This window comes from Vespa crabro, chromosome 6 (genome assembly GCF_910589235.1).
Source record: "Vespa crabro chromosome 6, iyVesCrab1.2, whole genome shotgun sequence".
NCBI classification, from domain to species: Eukaryota; Metazoa; Arthropoda; class Insecta; order Hymenoptera; family Vespidae; genus Vespa; species Vespa crabro.
Genome location: NC_060960.1, coordinates 11,422,619 through 11,437,989, shown reverse-complemented (window position 1 = coordinate 11,437,989; position 15,371 = coordinate 11,422,619). Strand labels below are relative to the sequence as shown.

At 43.2% G+C, this 15,371-nt stretch overlaps 1 protein-coding gene across 2 annotated transcripts in view; it reads right to left on the bottom strand.

Moving 5' to 3' along the window:
• LOC124424569 (RNA binding protein fox-1 homolog 2) overlaps positions 1–15,371 on the bottom strand; it is a 79,816-nt gene that overhangs the window by 61,714 nt on the left and 2,731 nt on the right. The window lies entirely within an intron of this gene.

The window sequence follows — 15,371 nt, the reverse complement described above, 5'->3', positions numbered from 1 at the left end:
AAAGCATCCTTGGTCTGCGGTTCAACCATGAGTTAAACCATCCACATCCACGAATCCAAAGCGCTGCAAAGGGTCAAGTTTGCTCCTGCATGTGCACGATGAAGGCCTTTCTCTATCTATCTATCCGTCTATCTCTTCTCGATGCATTCCGTTAGCTGCATCGTCGTGTTTCGGCCTTTTTTGGATTTTGCAGATAAAAGCGTCACGGCTAGTGCCATCGGTGTGTGCATCGAGCCAAAATGGAGAATGAAACGATGTTTGCGCGCGCGCGCGCGCGTTTGTGTGGGTATGTATCGCCGTATAAAAGCTTGTTCCATTTGCTCACCCACCCTCTTTCGGTCTTTCTTCTACGTCTCCAACGGCTAGAAACGGAATCCGTCGTCGCATTCGGTGTAACCAGGAACAACAATTCGGGTTAGGAAATTAGAATTAGAGAGACGGACGAGTTGGACGAACGAATCCCTTTAATCCGTTCTATCCGTCAGGACGAACAAAGCTTTGTACAAAACTTCTTTCCTTCTTCAACTTTTCCTCTATCGTCCGACGAGGTCCTTTGGTTTTGCACACCTTCTTTGCGCTATCCGCCGATATGACTCCGCCTTTCTCCGTCGAGTTTTTATAAATTGACCGGTGAAAAGGAAGAAAGGAGGAATTGCATTTTTTGTGAGGATGAAAAAAGAGGAGGAATCATAGAGAGGAGAAAACGTGTCGAAACGTAGCGCGTCCTATCGTCGAGAACACTTGACGACTTATCCTTTCGTTAATCCATTTATGGTACGTGTAGGTACGTGCGGATTAACGTCGTTAGATAGGTGCTGCTAGATCTCTATTTAGGGGGGATAGGCGGGCGCACGATAATGATAAACTTCCGAAAGCACGTACACGGTAGTATCGTCGGGGACTTTTCGAAGATGATTCGATGCATGGACGGAGAATGTGCACTACTGTTGCCGCAGAGGTAACGGTAATGATGCGGCACAGCTGGCGAGTAAACTGATTTTGAGGTTGAGCGTCTCTGCTACGCGATACCAAAACACGATGGCACGAGCGTTAAATATCGTCGAACGTACACGTAGAACGTACACGTAGAACGTACACGTTGAGCGTACGCGCCGAATTATCCAAAATTCGAGGAAGCGCGCGTTCTCGCTAAAATCGAGAAAATATGCTTCCGATAAGGCCATTGTTTTAAGCGAGAGAACAATCGGTAGTTTCGTCGTGCCAACTGATTGTCAAATGACACTACACGTTTCGCTTCGATTCGTTGCTCATTTTTCGTTAAGACGGATAAACTTAATAATTCTCTTCGTAAGAAAAACTAACGAAATGATAATTTTTCAAATTCTTCGAAAGAGGGAAAACTCGTGTGGCATTATAGTCGAAGTATTTTTCATTAAGCGGAAAAACAAGCAGAAATATAAATTTGCCGAAGCCGTGACAAGGAGTAGCGCAGCAGAGTTGCCGTTGTTAGGGTCAGGCTGGGCCCTCTGTTCGTTAACGCTGTTCGTAACGACGCCCATTTGTCGCGTCGTATAACGCGCCAGTATGCATGCGCTGTACATACTGCGTACGAAGAGCCATTTCTCGGGGCATTCGTGGACGCTGGTTCGTATCGGCAATCGTGCGATCTAAATTGCCAATTCACGTTAATAACCAGACCAGAGAGTGTGTATGCGCCTTCGAAATAGCTCAGCGGACCATCGAAGCCACGCGCGCGCGCGCTCTCTCTCTCTCTCTCTCTCTCTCTCTCTCTCTCTCTCTCTTCGCTTATCAGGAGAAATTATGTCGAACCGGTCTCTATTATGTCTCGACGATAATTAACTCTTCTCTTTCAATTCTTACCGCTTTTCCCACGAATAGAATAGAATCGAATACAACGGATGATTTGCTCTAGTTGCACGACGCGTATGTACATATGTGTGTACGATTCGATCGATAAGGTCGAGAGGACGAGAGGACGAGAGGAGAAGGAGAGAAAGAGAAAACAAATAACCGATCTATTCGACGATCATTATAGTCGTTTTTCCTATCGACGACCTATCGGCGATTCTCTTCTGATCTCAGGGAGGAAGGAAAAGGAATATTTGTTTTTTAAGTCACGAGCTTGGGGAAAATAATAATGGTGCATGATCGAAGCTTCGTCGATGGCTCGAAATTGAGAAACGTAATTTCTATTGTTTGGTCGTTTCGCAAGCTTTCCAATTATCAGCCAAGCAGACGTGTAATTCTATCTCTATGGAGATCCCTAATGACGTTTCTACCAGCTACCAATGACAACAATTCGCGCAAACTTGCCACTTCAGACTCGCTGGATATAATGGTCTGCCTGCGCGTCCGACTGTATTGTCATATCGGCTAATTGGATGAGAAAGAAAGAGAGGGACGAAAACCCGACTCGAAAGAATGCTTAAAAAGCCGTCGCTTATTTGTGCCTAGAAAGAGAAGAAGATGGACAGGAGGGAAAGATATGGATAAATTTGAGAAGGAATGTCCTTCCGTTATGGAAGGGGGGAGGGGCGGGAATGATGGTGGTGGTGGAAGAAAAGAAAAGAAAAGAAAAGAAAAAGAAAGAATCGGGCCGGTCCTACTTTCATCGTTCCGAACTTGTCGCGATTATCGATCGCTTATCGACTGGCTTCCTATAATTTCTACTCTAGAAAACTAATTTCTCTCAAAAGAAAAACACCTGATATCCGGAAATAAATAATGTAAAGTTGATCTCTCTCAGCAGTTTCCTGTTTATTGTCCGAGCTTTTATCGATGCGCGCGCCTATTTCGTTCGTATTTTCGTTTAGCGGTAGCTAAAGGAAAAGAGGAGGTCGAGGTAACGCGGTCGGTCGAAATGCTAGTACGAAATGTGAAAGTAATGACGTCTCTAGGCGCCCGGAGAATCACCTGGGACATGAAACTTTCAAAGAACTCGTTTGCTAGTTCGATTCGGGACCTGCTACGACGGCACGCCTACCTAGATATGTACACGTGCGACGTACGTTACCTACGACTTACCGTAGAAAAAGGAACAACTATCAAATGATTTTCGTCGAATAAAACTCGATCCTCTTTCGATTTTCTCCAAGTAAGAGCCGTTTTTCCAAGGAAAATTCAACATCTCTAGAGAAAAATAGAAAAGAAGAAAAAAAGAAATACCGTCCCTCTCGTAAACTCCAAGTTGTTATTGATTATAAATAGAGATTACATAATACAGAAGATATCTCATCCTGGTGACTCGCTCTTTAACTAATAGGTTCTATCTCGAGGCTAGATCTAATCGAAAAAGTTATCAGCCGAAATTGCTTTCTGCGGTTTTCCTGCGAACTCGCAAAAGATGTACTTGCGCGCGCGCGCAAGTACCGAAGAGCTGCTTCGCTGCATAATGGCGCAGATCAAAGGAGCTTGCGGTCGAAGCTCACGGCCGTTCTCCGTCCGAGTCTAAAACACGCATGGAATTGAGAGTTCGCGCGACCGACTTCCTCTTCCTTCGCATCTAACACATGCAGGACGCGTATGCGTACGACCTACTATGTACGAAAACGTTGCCTTTTAGTATCTCTCTCTTCCTCTACTTCTCTTTGACGACGCCTTTGAACGTCGCTATTATTAATATGTCACTTTTGCGAATTCGTAGAAACGAAACCATACAGCGAGATAGTCGAAACATAGTCATTAAAGGTCTTCGATCAAGGCGTTCTCGACGCTAAAACCAACAAAGGATGCGCCTATAATAAAAGAATAAATTCAAGAGCGCATAACTATGAGCGCATAAATCGACCCAATTTCGCGCTGTTTCTTGGTCCCTCGAGGCCGCCATGAATACGATATTCAACGGGACTTTTTAGCGTACATACATATGTAATTAATTCGCCAAAAAATAATTACAAAGAGTCTTGCACTTTGTTTTAACATCGAATCAAGTTTGTCATCTATTCGAAATTTGCAATGCTAATTGCGGATGCCAAAAATACCTCGTATTCGTGTCCTCGATTCGCGGTATTGAAAAGATTATAGACGTTGCCAAAGATGCAAAGCAGCATATCTCTAGACAATGGTATTATTTGCTCTACAATGTATACATCCGTAAACATGGGTGCGTACGCACGCGCACGAGCGACGTAAGTTCGTACATACATATGTCCAGTATACGTACGTACATATATCCAGAGACAGAGACAGAGACAGAGAGAGAGAAAGATCTATAATATACTGGCGTATTTGTTTAAGGTGCTTGCTCGTTTGCTCGGTACCGTGGCAATTAGCAATTAGGTAATTAGTTGTACTCTCTCCGTTCGACTATTACCGGGGTGCTACTTACAGAGGCAAAGACGACCGATCCAATAGATCGAATTACTTTAGATTACACGAGACCGAATCGTATGCCATTGCTATTCGATAGGACATAAAGATCGGTCGTTTCCTATTAAATCCGCGAATACGTACAAAGATTCGCATTCGTTCTATTCGAATAAGATTACAAATTTAACGACTTTTTTCTTCGGACTTTTTTACCACGAAGAATTTCGCAAACGATCATTCTGCCGGTAGGTCAGCCTTTAAGCTCGAATATTAAAACATAATATTGCAAACGATTGCGCGATTTCCACAATGACAAAAACGAAACAAAAGACGAGACTAAGAGCGCAATGTCGATATTACTTTCGATCTTTTCTTTAAGCAACTTGAAAAGTTTACCGTTTAGAATTTAATTTCAACTTGGCCATGAGAGAGAGAGAGAGAGAGAGTCATTCTATCGGGACTACCGCACGAGAAAAATGTTTGCAAAACTTTGAAAAGAACGATAATGCGAATTCCTCTAGCCTTCCTTCCTCGATCGATTGACGTGAAAATGCAAGTAATTACAATCGTATACATATATAATCGGATTATTATTAAACGACGTGATCTATCGGTCCTATTTTCGATAAAAAAGAAAAAGGAAAAAATAATAGTACACGTTGAGAACCGAGAAGTTTGACTCGTTTCATCGAAAACTTTTGTCCGCGAGCTATACGTAGAGCATAACTTGTAACTCGTTAGTCAAGACTTAACTACGCTCGAGAGATAGAGAAAAGTTTTTTAAGATTGACAGACGTTTTTGTCGCTTTTCGTTCGACAAAAGAGTCGATGAGATCGGCTGACATTCCAAAGAGACGCGACCGACGACGAGAAACTCGAAAAGTCCCGACCTTTCGACGATCGACGATACGCGTACGCGCGTTCGAATAACCAGGCACGTTCTTCGACTCGAGTTTTGCTCCTTACTCGAGAATCGTTGAGACGAAATAGGGGGAAAATGACAAAAGGGAGATAAGAGAAGTCGTCTGCCGTGCACTTTTTTCTCCTTTTAAATATAAACAAAATGTCAATTTGAAAGATCGACATTTGTCGGATATACGACATAAATTTCAAGGCGAAGAATAAGAAAAGACAAACGGTTGAAAATAATCGATTAAAAGTGGATTGCCGCCAAACTAGATCCTTGTTTCTCGCTTAATCGACGACAAGTGCTTTATGCCATGTCTCCTTTTTCTTTGTTCTTTCTCGCTCTCTCTCTCTCTCTCTCTCTCTCTCTCTCTCTCTCTTTTGGATACAACCCTGACGCCAACCCGCAGTGGAGACACGCATCGAGCACGGAATAAAAAGTACGACGTTACTTGATGTGGGGGCGCAGCGGCTCGGTCATTGAGGAAAACTCGAATGTATCTTTCGACTGTAGAGGCGCTCCTTTTTATCGCAACCCACTCTCTCTCTCTCTCTCTCTCTCTCTCTCTCTGTCTCTCCCATACTCCGTGCTTTCTTCCTCCCTCTTGTACCACCCCTTTCATTTTGATCCGAGAATCGTTACACAGAGCGCGCAACTCAGACGCAACCCAGCGCAACTTTTCTACCGTTGTGAAAAGCATCGAGCTCTGTTGCAGATTCTCTTTTTTTCTTCGCAATTCGCAATTCTTTCCTCAGAAGTAAGCACGCCGCCATTGTCTCGGCCGAACGCGCGCTTCGCTTTTTCCTCGACGCACTCGTTTATACAACTTAGTCGGTCGGTGAAAGAAGAAATCGCACTTGCTTTCTCTTATTTTTCGAGATTACGAACGCACGTCCCTCTTTTCTTTCTTCTTCTTCTTCTTCATCTCCGAGCCTAATTGCATCCATGGTCGGGTAAATTTGCTCTCCCTCTCCCTCATCCAAGCCGGCTGCCATGTTTCTCCTCTCATATCTCTTTTCTCGTTTGCATGTGACTCGCTAATGAAGGACAATGTTTCGCTTTTTGCGGAATCGACTTCGAAAGATATTATTTTTGACTATTGGCATTGTTTTTTAAAACCAAATTTCAACTTGATTGATAATTTACCGATCGACACCGGGTAAGAGACAGAGCATATACCATCCTCGTCGAATGCAACAATGAAATTACGTGAACTAGCAAAAACTCGGACGTGACAAAGCTCGCGTATTCTAACGAGATTGACTTCAAGCCCCGAAAAGGCGATGAAAGAGAAAGAGAAAGGGAAGAGAGAAAAATAAAAAGAAGTACATTGCTCCGTCGCTAATTACTTCTCGGAACAGAGAACGTACATTGCTGGATAGGGAGGTGATGATGTTCGGAGTCGAATGAAAAAAAGGGCGTAAAATTCGATGTATCGCTGAAAGGAGAACGAGATCGAGAACAAAAGAGACGGAGGAGGATGTCGCGAACGATTAAACGAATCCCGAATGAAACACGTTGTATCGCAATGTGCGCGACATTGGTACGGAAAAAATAGGACGTAACGAGTTGCCCGCGAGTAATACGATCAAGTCAAAACTTTGTTATCCCGACGGTCCATTAGCCACGAAATTCCGTTATTTCGTTACACATGGCACTTTTTCTGTCTCTCGCTCGCTCGTACGCTCTCACCTCGCTCTAGCAACACGTTTTTCTGCCAACAATTTTTCTCGAGCGTATGGCCAGCTAATTTTTCGATACGATCGATGCAAATTCCTACGTTTTACTCCCTGAAATGGCGTTAATTATATTAAATGAAGTAAAACGATCGAACGACACTAGATCGAAGCGTCATGAGGGAAACGATATCGAATGCGAAAGAATCGCTAGAGGCAAGATCTCGCAGACGTGTCGCACCGAAAAATGCCCATCCGATATTCGAGAAAACTTCATATCGGTTCGTATTAGCGATCCCATTTTAGACACAGCTTATCGCGGACTCGTACCGTCATCGAACAAATTTTTAACAATGCTATTACACCTGTGGTAACACAGTTAGATCGTTGATTTTCGAGAGGCCTTACAAGATATATCTCGATAATCGCATCCTCTTGTCATAAAGAAGTGATGAGTTTTACCATGCAAACTATATTATATACTTTCTACTCGATATTGAAAAGAGATAAAAATTTGCCATCGAATCTTCTCTTTTCTTTTCTATCTATTTGCACCATTTCGATTCGAATAATCTGCCACCTGTTAAACGTCTTAAGAGCGTTCGACCAGTCAGTCGCGATCATTGGATATGAGAAACGAAAGAAGCAAAAATAGTCGAGCGTAATGAAAACGAAATAGGAGACGTATACGTCGATATAACATCATATTTATCCAATTCTGATAACCAACGGCGATGATACCGTAAATAACGCGATATTGAAAAACGATAATCGAATAGAATTTATTATTTATTATTTAATATTTATTTTTCGATTCCTTTCGCCGATATGGATATCACCGACATTGTTTTCGCAACGATGGAAAGAAGCGCTGGACCTCTTTACGTTCCAACTTGGAATGGCTTCTCCTTGATACGCGTCACTAAGTGTTATAATTTTCAACGATACGCGCTGTGGAAATATCGATGCAAAATGATTCAAGGAAAAATCGATGTGAGTCCGCGTGTTAGTTGTAATAGCGATTAGCGCGTATAAATGGAATTGCTCGTCGACTTTTCCGGAATTTTCACCGAAGAATCGCCGTTGCTCTCTCCCTCTCTCTCTCGTTCTCTATTTTTCGATCCATAGACACGCGATATATAATCCTTCAGAATAGAGATTATTTGCAGATTTTACATTTGGTCTACTCGAATTGTTTCGTTTCATAGACAAATATTTCGTTCCATCGTGGAACGGAGTTCAACGAGAAAAATTGTTTATTTAGGCTTCGATAAAATAACGTCGATTGATATTTTACTCGTCGTCCAGGATGGAATGAAACTTAATAAGTCCCGCGTTTTAATGTAAATCGCATATTTCGAATAGTCGAAAACATGAGTCAAGAAAGGTGGCGTCTGAAAAGAAGTGAAATTCAAGCGCATCTTTTCAACGACGTCGCGTGCCCGTTGAAAAACATTTATCGGAGAGAAGGAAGTTTCGTGAAAGACCTGACTCGACCGGCATTTATGATTTCGCATAAAGGAGAAAAAACGAGACGCTCTTTTCTTTATGCCGAGACATAATTAAGGAACATATATGTACTTGTGCCTATACTTTATGTTCCCGTGATATTATCTTTTACTTTTGTACTTTGGTACGTGAATCTTTTTTCTCTCCTCGGTCCTTCCAAGTGCGGAGCATCATCTTTGCGACTCTACCAGTAATAGCGAAGCGAGTTAACTGGGTCAGATTTCGTTTCTACGAGATGCGGCTCGTCGCACCGTGAAATTAACCTACGATTGTCCTGCAGTCGTCGTGCGCCGACAACTCGAGAAAAAGAAAGAGGAAGAAAAAACTCGCTTCTCTCTCTCTCTCTCTCTCTCTCTCTCTCTCTCTCTCTCTCTCTCTCTCTCTCTCTCTCTCTAGACTTTCCTGCTAATCGATTTTCCCATTTTTCTTTAATTGCTTATCTCGACGATACCTCGAGATCCATGATAAACGTGGTCATAGACAGGCATTTGCTTATCGATTTCCCTTAAATTGATAACGGAGAGAACCGATCGTCTTTCATTTGGATCACGCCGATCAACGTACCAGTAAAACTTAGAAAGGAGGCGAAAAAGAAATTAGCCCTGGTATATCTTTCCTTCTTTCGAGCAAAAATAAGGACCGACGAAACTTTTGTTTCGTGGCGCAGAGCCAAGCTTTACTCTTACCTCCGTTTTTTCGATCAATCGATCTTTCCTCCGACAAGGGGCAAATAGAGAAAGGAGATTGGTTGAATGTCTTTTTATTCGTTCGAACTCGAGAGAAGAAAAATTGGAAAGCGGTCTGCCGTTGAAACGCATTGAGATTAGCGCCAAGAAGATAATAAGATATTATCCAAGAGAGGATAGAAGAGATCGCGATTCGAAAATATCTCTCCCGATAAGTATATATATATATAATGGAAATTCTACTTTTATCGCGGTATCTCAATCGGCGTTAAAAAAGTCAACGACTGATCTGCCAGTTATACTCGGGAGAGTGGAGGGGTGGGGGCGGGGGCTGGGGCGAGAGAGGTTCATTCTGGACGCTAATCGAACGAAAGCGGCACGATGATCGTCGTTCGTAAAGACGCGAAATTCCTCCTCCCGAGTAGATACTCGAAACTTCCGTCTTCCGTTCGCGCGCTCGTTTGCCTTTCCCCTTAATCGCGCGTACAGTATGCACGCGCACGATGTCTCAAGATATTTAACTACATACTCCTTTGGCAAAACGCCAGATCGATGGAAATAATAGTCGAAGGTTTATCGCCTCGTTCTCATGGATTTCCATTAGCGATCCTTTTACAAGCTTCGCGCTCGCGAAACAGAGATATGTGGGCAGAAAGGGGAGAAAGAAGATGGCCTTGCAGATTTCGATACTTTATCGGTGCTTAGAATTTACGACTGCGGTGACAATGATGATGGTTGCGCACATTTCGAAGGTACCTTCAGTTCTAACATCGTATTACCCGATTTTTCTTCGTTTTTCGATCAAACGCACTTTCGGTACCTTGGATATTCCAGCAAAGAAGAAAAAAAGAAAAAGAAAAGAAAAGCATACAAACTTTCTTTTGAAGGAACAAAAAAGAATTGTGCAATCTATGATTCTACAGGGTATTATTACCTCTCGGAAAATTCGCTTGGTTACGTAAATAAAGCTAAAAAGTACTTTTCCAGAATATTCTTCGAGTTCCGCCGGTGCTCGTAATTATTTAAGAAATGAGAGCAGGAGTTTTACGTTCTCTTTCTCCGCACGGTCTTTTTTTACGCACTTGGAAGAAAATACGGGAATACAAGTAGTCCGATCAACGTGTAACATAAGAATTAGTCCTTCCTTTCGTTCACTGCGATTTCCGGAAGGAAGAAATTAAACTAGCAAGGATCGCCATCTTAAATCCAACTGGATATTTCATTTACTTGCTATTACGTTATACTACGAACGTTATACTACGTTTCGCGTTCTCTTTAATGCGAAAAAGTAGGAAAAAGGAAGGTATTTTACGCAAGCGACTTTACATACCGTAGAAGGAGAAGATCCGCGACGAAAAACTCGTATAAACGATTACGATGGGAACGAAGGAGATCATTTTTGGGCATGATGCTCTCTAATAATCGTCTTTCTCGAATAAGAAAAGCGAGTCCGAGTTGTTGGAGAGGGTCAGGCAAACGAGAACGACAAAGCTAGGCCACGGTGGTAACGTTCCGGAAGTCAGGATCGATATCCAGACACGCCATCACCACCCCTGGACGCTTTCCTAGCTCTCGTCTGTTTATTTTCCAACCCCTCTATTTCTACCCCATCTTCCTTTTTCTCCCTCTTCCTCCTACTCCTCCTCTTCTATCGCATCGAGAAAGGTTAATGGACCCACGGGATGTCTTTTGCAACGCGAGAGACTTCCACTCTATGAAAAGGAAATTTTTCGGTTCGCCGTACCACCCATAAACGGATCTCTCGAACGAGAAATGAAGAGAGAAAGAGTGCGCTTCGCAAATGAACCGCTCCGAAACAGCCCCGCCCCACGTTTCCCGAAACCCGCTCAACGTTTCTTATTTTCTCGTCCTCCTAGATCGATCAGCCGCGCGAAAAAGGTAGCTTGTCCTTTAATCGTTTTATTCTTATTTCGTTTAATACTACCGATAAACTCGGTCGATAGGCCAAAGTCGAATCTCCCAGGAGTATCTACTTGTTATCCTTCTAGTTATTAGTTGGATCGGTCGACCGATCTTGTCTAACTCGGCCGATTGAATTTTAAATAAATCAATGAGCGCTGCAACTTCTCCAATCACGCCGATAGATACCTTGACAGATAGATCCACGGAGATAAGTAGTATAATATAGAATGATATTTAAGAAGTCATAGAGCTGACCCGTCGTAAACGCGACGACCGAGCTTGGAGAAAAGGAGAGGTTGCTCGAAGAAAACGTGCGTAGATACAGAGCCGTCTCTGTCTAAAGATAATAGAGCCCTTCTCTGTTTGCCCTCGCAGACAGCCCTCGGTCCGAATCATCCAGGCCGCATCAACGATACGCCATACCCATACGCATTTGCATTTCGCCAATATAAAGTTTTAACGTCTACGTAATTTCGTACAAATTTATGTCGAGTCTTCGATGGAACAATCGATCGAAAATTTTCCTTTTCCCTGGCTCGTCTATCACGACGCAACCCGAATTTAAGGATAATCGAAGCGGTAAACGAGCTAAGAACGGTTTGCTCTCGATAAAGGGAACTTTGCTGGAATATTAGATTTACATTTCGTCAGACACCTGTGCATTAGGATCCTCCCTTTTGTGACAGACTCCGACGTTCTCGAGGACTGCCCGTCCTGGCACAGACCCTCTCCGAAAAATGTGAGAACACTTTCGTTTGGTCTTCGAACGCCTTCTCTCTTAGAGTGTACAAGTGAGCGCGCACACGCCGCTCTTGTAAACTCTTGATAGCACTCACGCGGTACGTACAGTAAGGTTGAGTACATTGCGTACCAACACACTCGTCCACCTTTAATTAAGTACACTATACATATCGTTTACGTACACAAACGTAGGAAGGAGAGTGTGCGTATCTACGAATTCCTTCCATCATGAATACGAACGTCGTGCCTCTATTATAACGAAGCCAATCTTCGAGTTCGTATCGGGGTCAAACGAGTGAAGATGAACTTTACGAGCGACTAGACGGCATCGCTGTCTACTTTCGAGAACTCGTCTACTCGTCGAGACGTACGTAGCTTTGTCCGAGTCTTGAGGAAAGGATAGAAAAAAAAAAAAAAAGGAAAAAAAAGAAAAAAAGAGAAAATTAATCGGCTAACGATCGCGAACGCTTATCGCTATAGTTTATGGTTATGGCGAGGAGGCGACCGCGGCGTCGAGAGTTTAACGACGCGACGCGGCCGGCGTCGAGAAGACGTAAAACGCGAAGAACGAGACTCATCGTTCGCGCTCTGTTACACTTAGGAACGACGAAGCAATGAGGAGGAGCGCGTGCATTTAGAGTTGCGACCGAAGAAAATAGACAAAAAAATGCTTCGCGATAATAGCGAAATAAAATAAAGCCAGGAACGGTTCTTCTCCTTTTCGATGGCTCTTATAATTCCCATTTACTATCGCAAATTTGAGATTTTTCTCGATAAAATCATGAATAATCCACTCGATGGCCGTCGATTGTTCTTTTTTTTCGCGACTTGCACAGGCATCGCGCGTCATTCGACGAAGCTCGTTTTCCAATCAATGGCGAATTTTCAATGGCCTTAAAACGGCGCTCGCTCAAAGTGTATCGAAACGGCTGGCGCACGATCGTCTCGTACCATATATTTGTACACGAGTCTCATTGAGTTTAACGAAACTTTCACGTCGTAGAAAGCACGACTCTAGGACGATATAATATTTGTCTAGACTAATCGAGATCTTCCTTCTCGTACTCTTCTCTCCTTCGCAAAACATGGCGCGCTTCTTCTCCGTCCCATTGTCAACATTAATCGAATCGCAAAGAGTCCTTTTGTCCCTTTTCCTACTGTCGAATAAAAAGTGCCGAGTGGGGAGAGGTTTACCGGTCACGAAGCGCATGGTCGAAGCACCGTGGTCAGTACGGTACGTGTACCGTAGGTATGTAGGTACGAATTCTAATTGCATTGTTGGTAATATAGCGGAGATAATAGGGCAACTCTCGTATACGGCAACTCTCGGCGCATTAACACAGTTTTGGCCTGTGCGCCGGGCTCGTTCGCGAAATTCTACCAGAGTCTCTCGGCAAATAATGCGCTGTCCGCTATCTCCGATGATCAGGCTCCGCTTTGAAAAATTCCTCCTCTTCCTATCCCGCTGACCCATTCTCTCATTCTCTCTTGGCAAATTGATTTTGCACTCTGCAGGAATTAAATCGTACTCTCTCAAGCGACTTCATCATTATCTTCGATGCAGCAAATTAATAAGCGTAACATCATTTTGTTTAAACGCGAAACCTCCGATGATCACAAATCTAACGAAAATTTGTCCGCTGTAGAAATTCTTGTCGCATCGGCTCAGATAGTACACCTCTATCGATTTCTCTTTTTCGGTCGGCATTAAAGTTCGATTGATTAAACGCACTTCTTACGTAATTGCATTCTTTCCGCGGCGGATCCGTTAATGGCCGGTACAGGAGGGAGAGAGAGAGAGAGAGAGAGAGAGGGAGGGAGAGGGGGAGAGAGAGAGAGAGAGAAGCAACCCTTTTATGCTCGCTTCTCCGCACGATGCCAACGCCGTTATATTTACCTAGTTCGTAACGAGAGAACAGGACGGATCGATCGTATCCGTCTTCGTCGTCGTCGTCGTCGTCGTCGTCGTCGTCGTCGTCGTCGTCGCCGTCGCCGTCGTCCTCGCCGATGACCGTTCGTCCGTGTACGCTCGCGAGATCGATCGATCGATTTTCCGACGATTCTGCTTCCGCGATTCTTACCGCTTCGATTGCAAATACTCGCACTACGAAATATATCGACGATGTCACGCTCGAGCGACAATATCTACCTCGGTTACGGCCACATAGCTCAAAATCCATCCAAGTTCTATGGCGAATTCGGTAGATATAAACCGCGTATATAGTTATAGATGGATGGATGATAGGTGTATATCGTATCGAAAGTACGAGAAAAAAACGACAATCGGAAATTCCGCTTCGATAGAAATCCAATCGCGCAAATTTTTCATGTTCATTCGTCATATATTAAGAACGCTTCATTCTCGTTTAACAAATATAAGGTGCGATCGGTAAAGCGGCAAAAATTTCTATCATTTTTTTTATTAACATTATTGCATCGATATAAACACTCTTTACGATCCGAGAGTTGATTGCGTAAGGTGAAATGAGAAAGGATCATTAAAAGGCAAAAAATGGGCCGAAAGCGATGCATCCGCGTGCACTTTGTGGCACACGTTTCGACGAGTCGTAAACCGCTATAAATATAAATACGCGTTCGAATTGGATACGATGAGGTTCTAAGATAAACCCGTCGGCCTTGGATATACCTATGTATCATGTATACCTATATATGCGATTGTCGCGTAAAACGAATGAAATCGTCCGCACGCAATTTCACAGACCGTATTTTAACACGCGTGCGAGCCTTGGTACGGCTCTTATACACGTAAATGCACACGTACGTGCGCGCGTCTTTAGCGAGCCACACGGGCTATCGATCTCGCCAATTGCATTGCCACAGCCTCGCTTCCGTCGAGATACGAATTAATTGAATGGACTTCTAATAACCAGTGAGATTTATTAAGCGATGTTACGCACCGCTCGGCCAGCTACGCGCTTCGACCTTCCACAAAATATCTCACATTCCCTATAATGGACAGCTCTCTCTCTCTCTCTCTCTCTCTCTCTCTCTCTCTCGCTCTCGCTCTCGCCTATTAAGAAGGACTCCCCCTACCCATCTTTCTGTCTCACCTTAACGCTCGAGTAACATTCAGCAGAATAATCAACTTTTTTTTATTCGTTTCATCGATCGTCCTCTTCTCGAACATCTCTTCTCTCACCCTCGTTCATTTAGAAACAATCAAGGTGATGGAAATTACGCTCGCTCTGAACGAAGAAAAAAACTTGTGAAAGCTAGTTAAAAAGGACTTTCTTTCGCGCGAATTCAATTTTTATTGATAAATACGATTTGCACGCGAACACGAAAGAACACATTCGCTTCTTTCCTATTTGCGTTACCTCTCGATTTACTGCAGAATTTCAAATCAGAGGAAAGATGTGAAATTTCTAAAATCCTCTTATTTCAAACTGATGGATAGTTTGTTAATATACAGTATCGATAGTGGCTAGTATTATATTTTAACGAGTTGAAAAAAAGGAAACTGTGTACATTTGAAAAAGAAAAAAAAAACTAAAAACGACTTTTATACGAAGTAAAGGCGCGCCCATAAAAATGACATTCTTACACAAGTATAATCTTTGAGAGAATATAATTTGTAAAGAAAGATCGCGAAGCTTCGTCGAATATGCGAGCACGGCT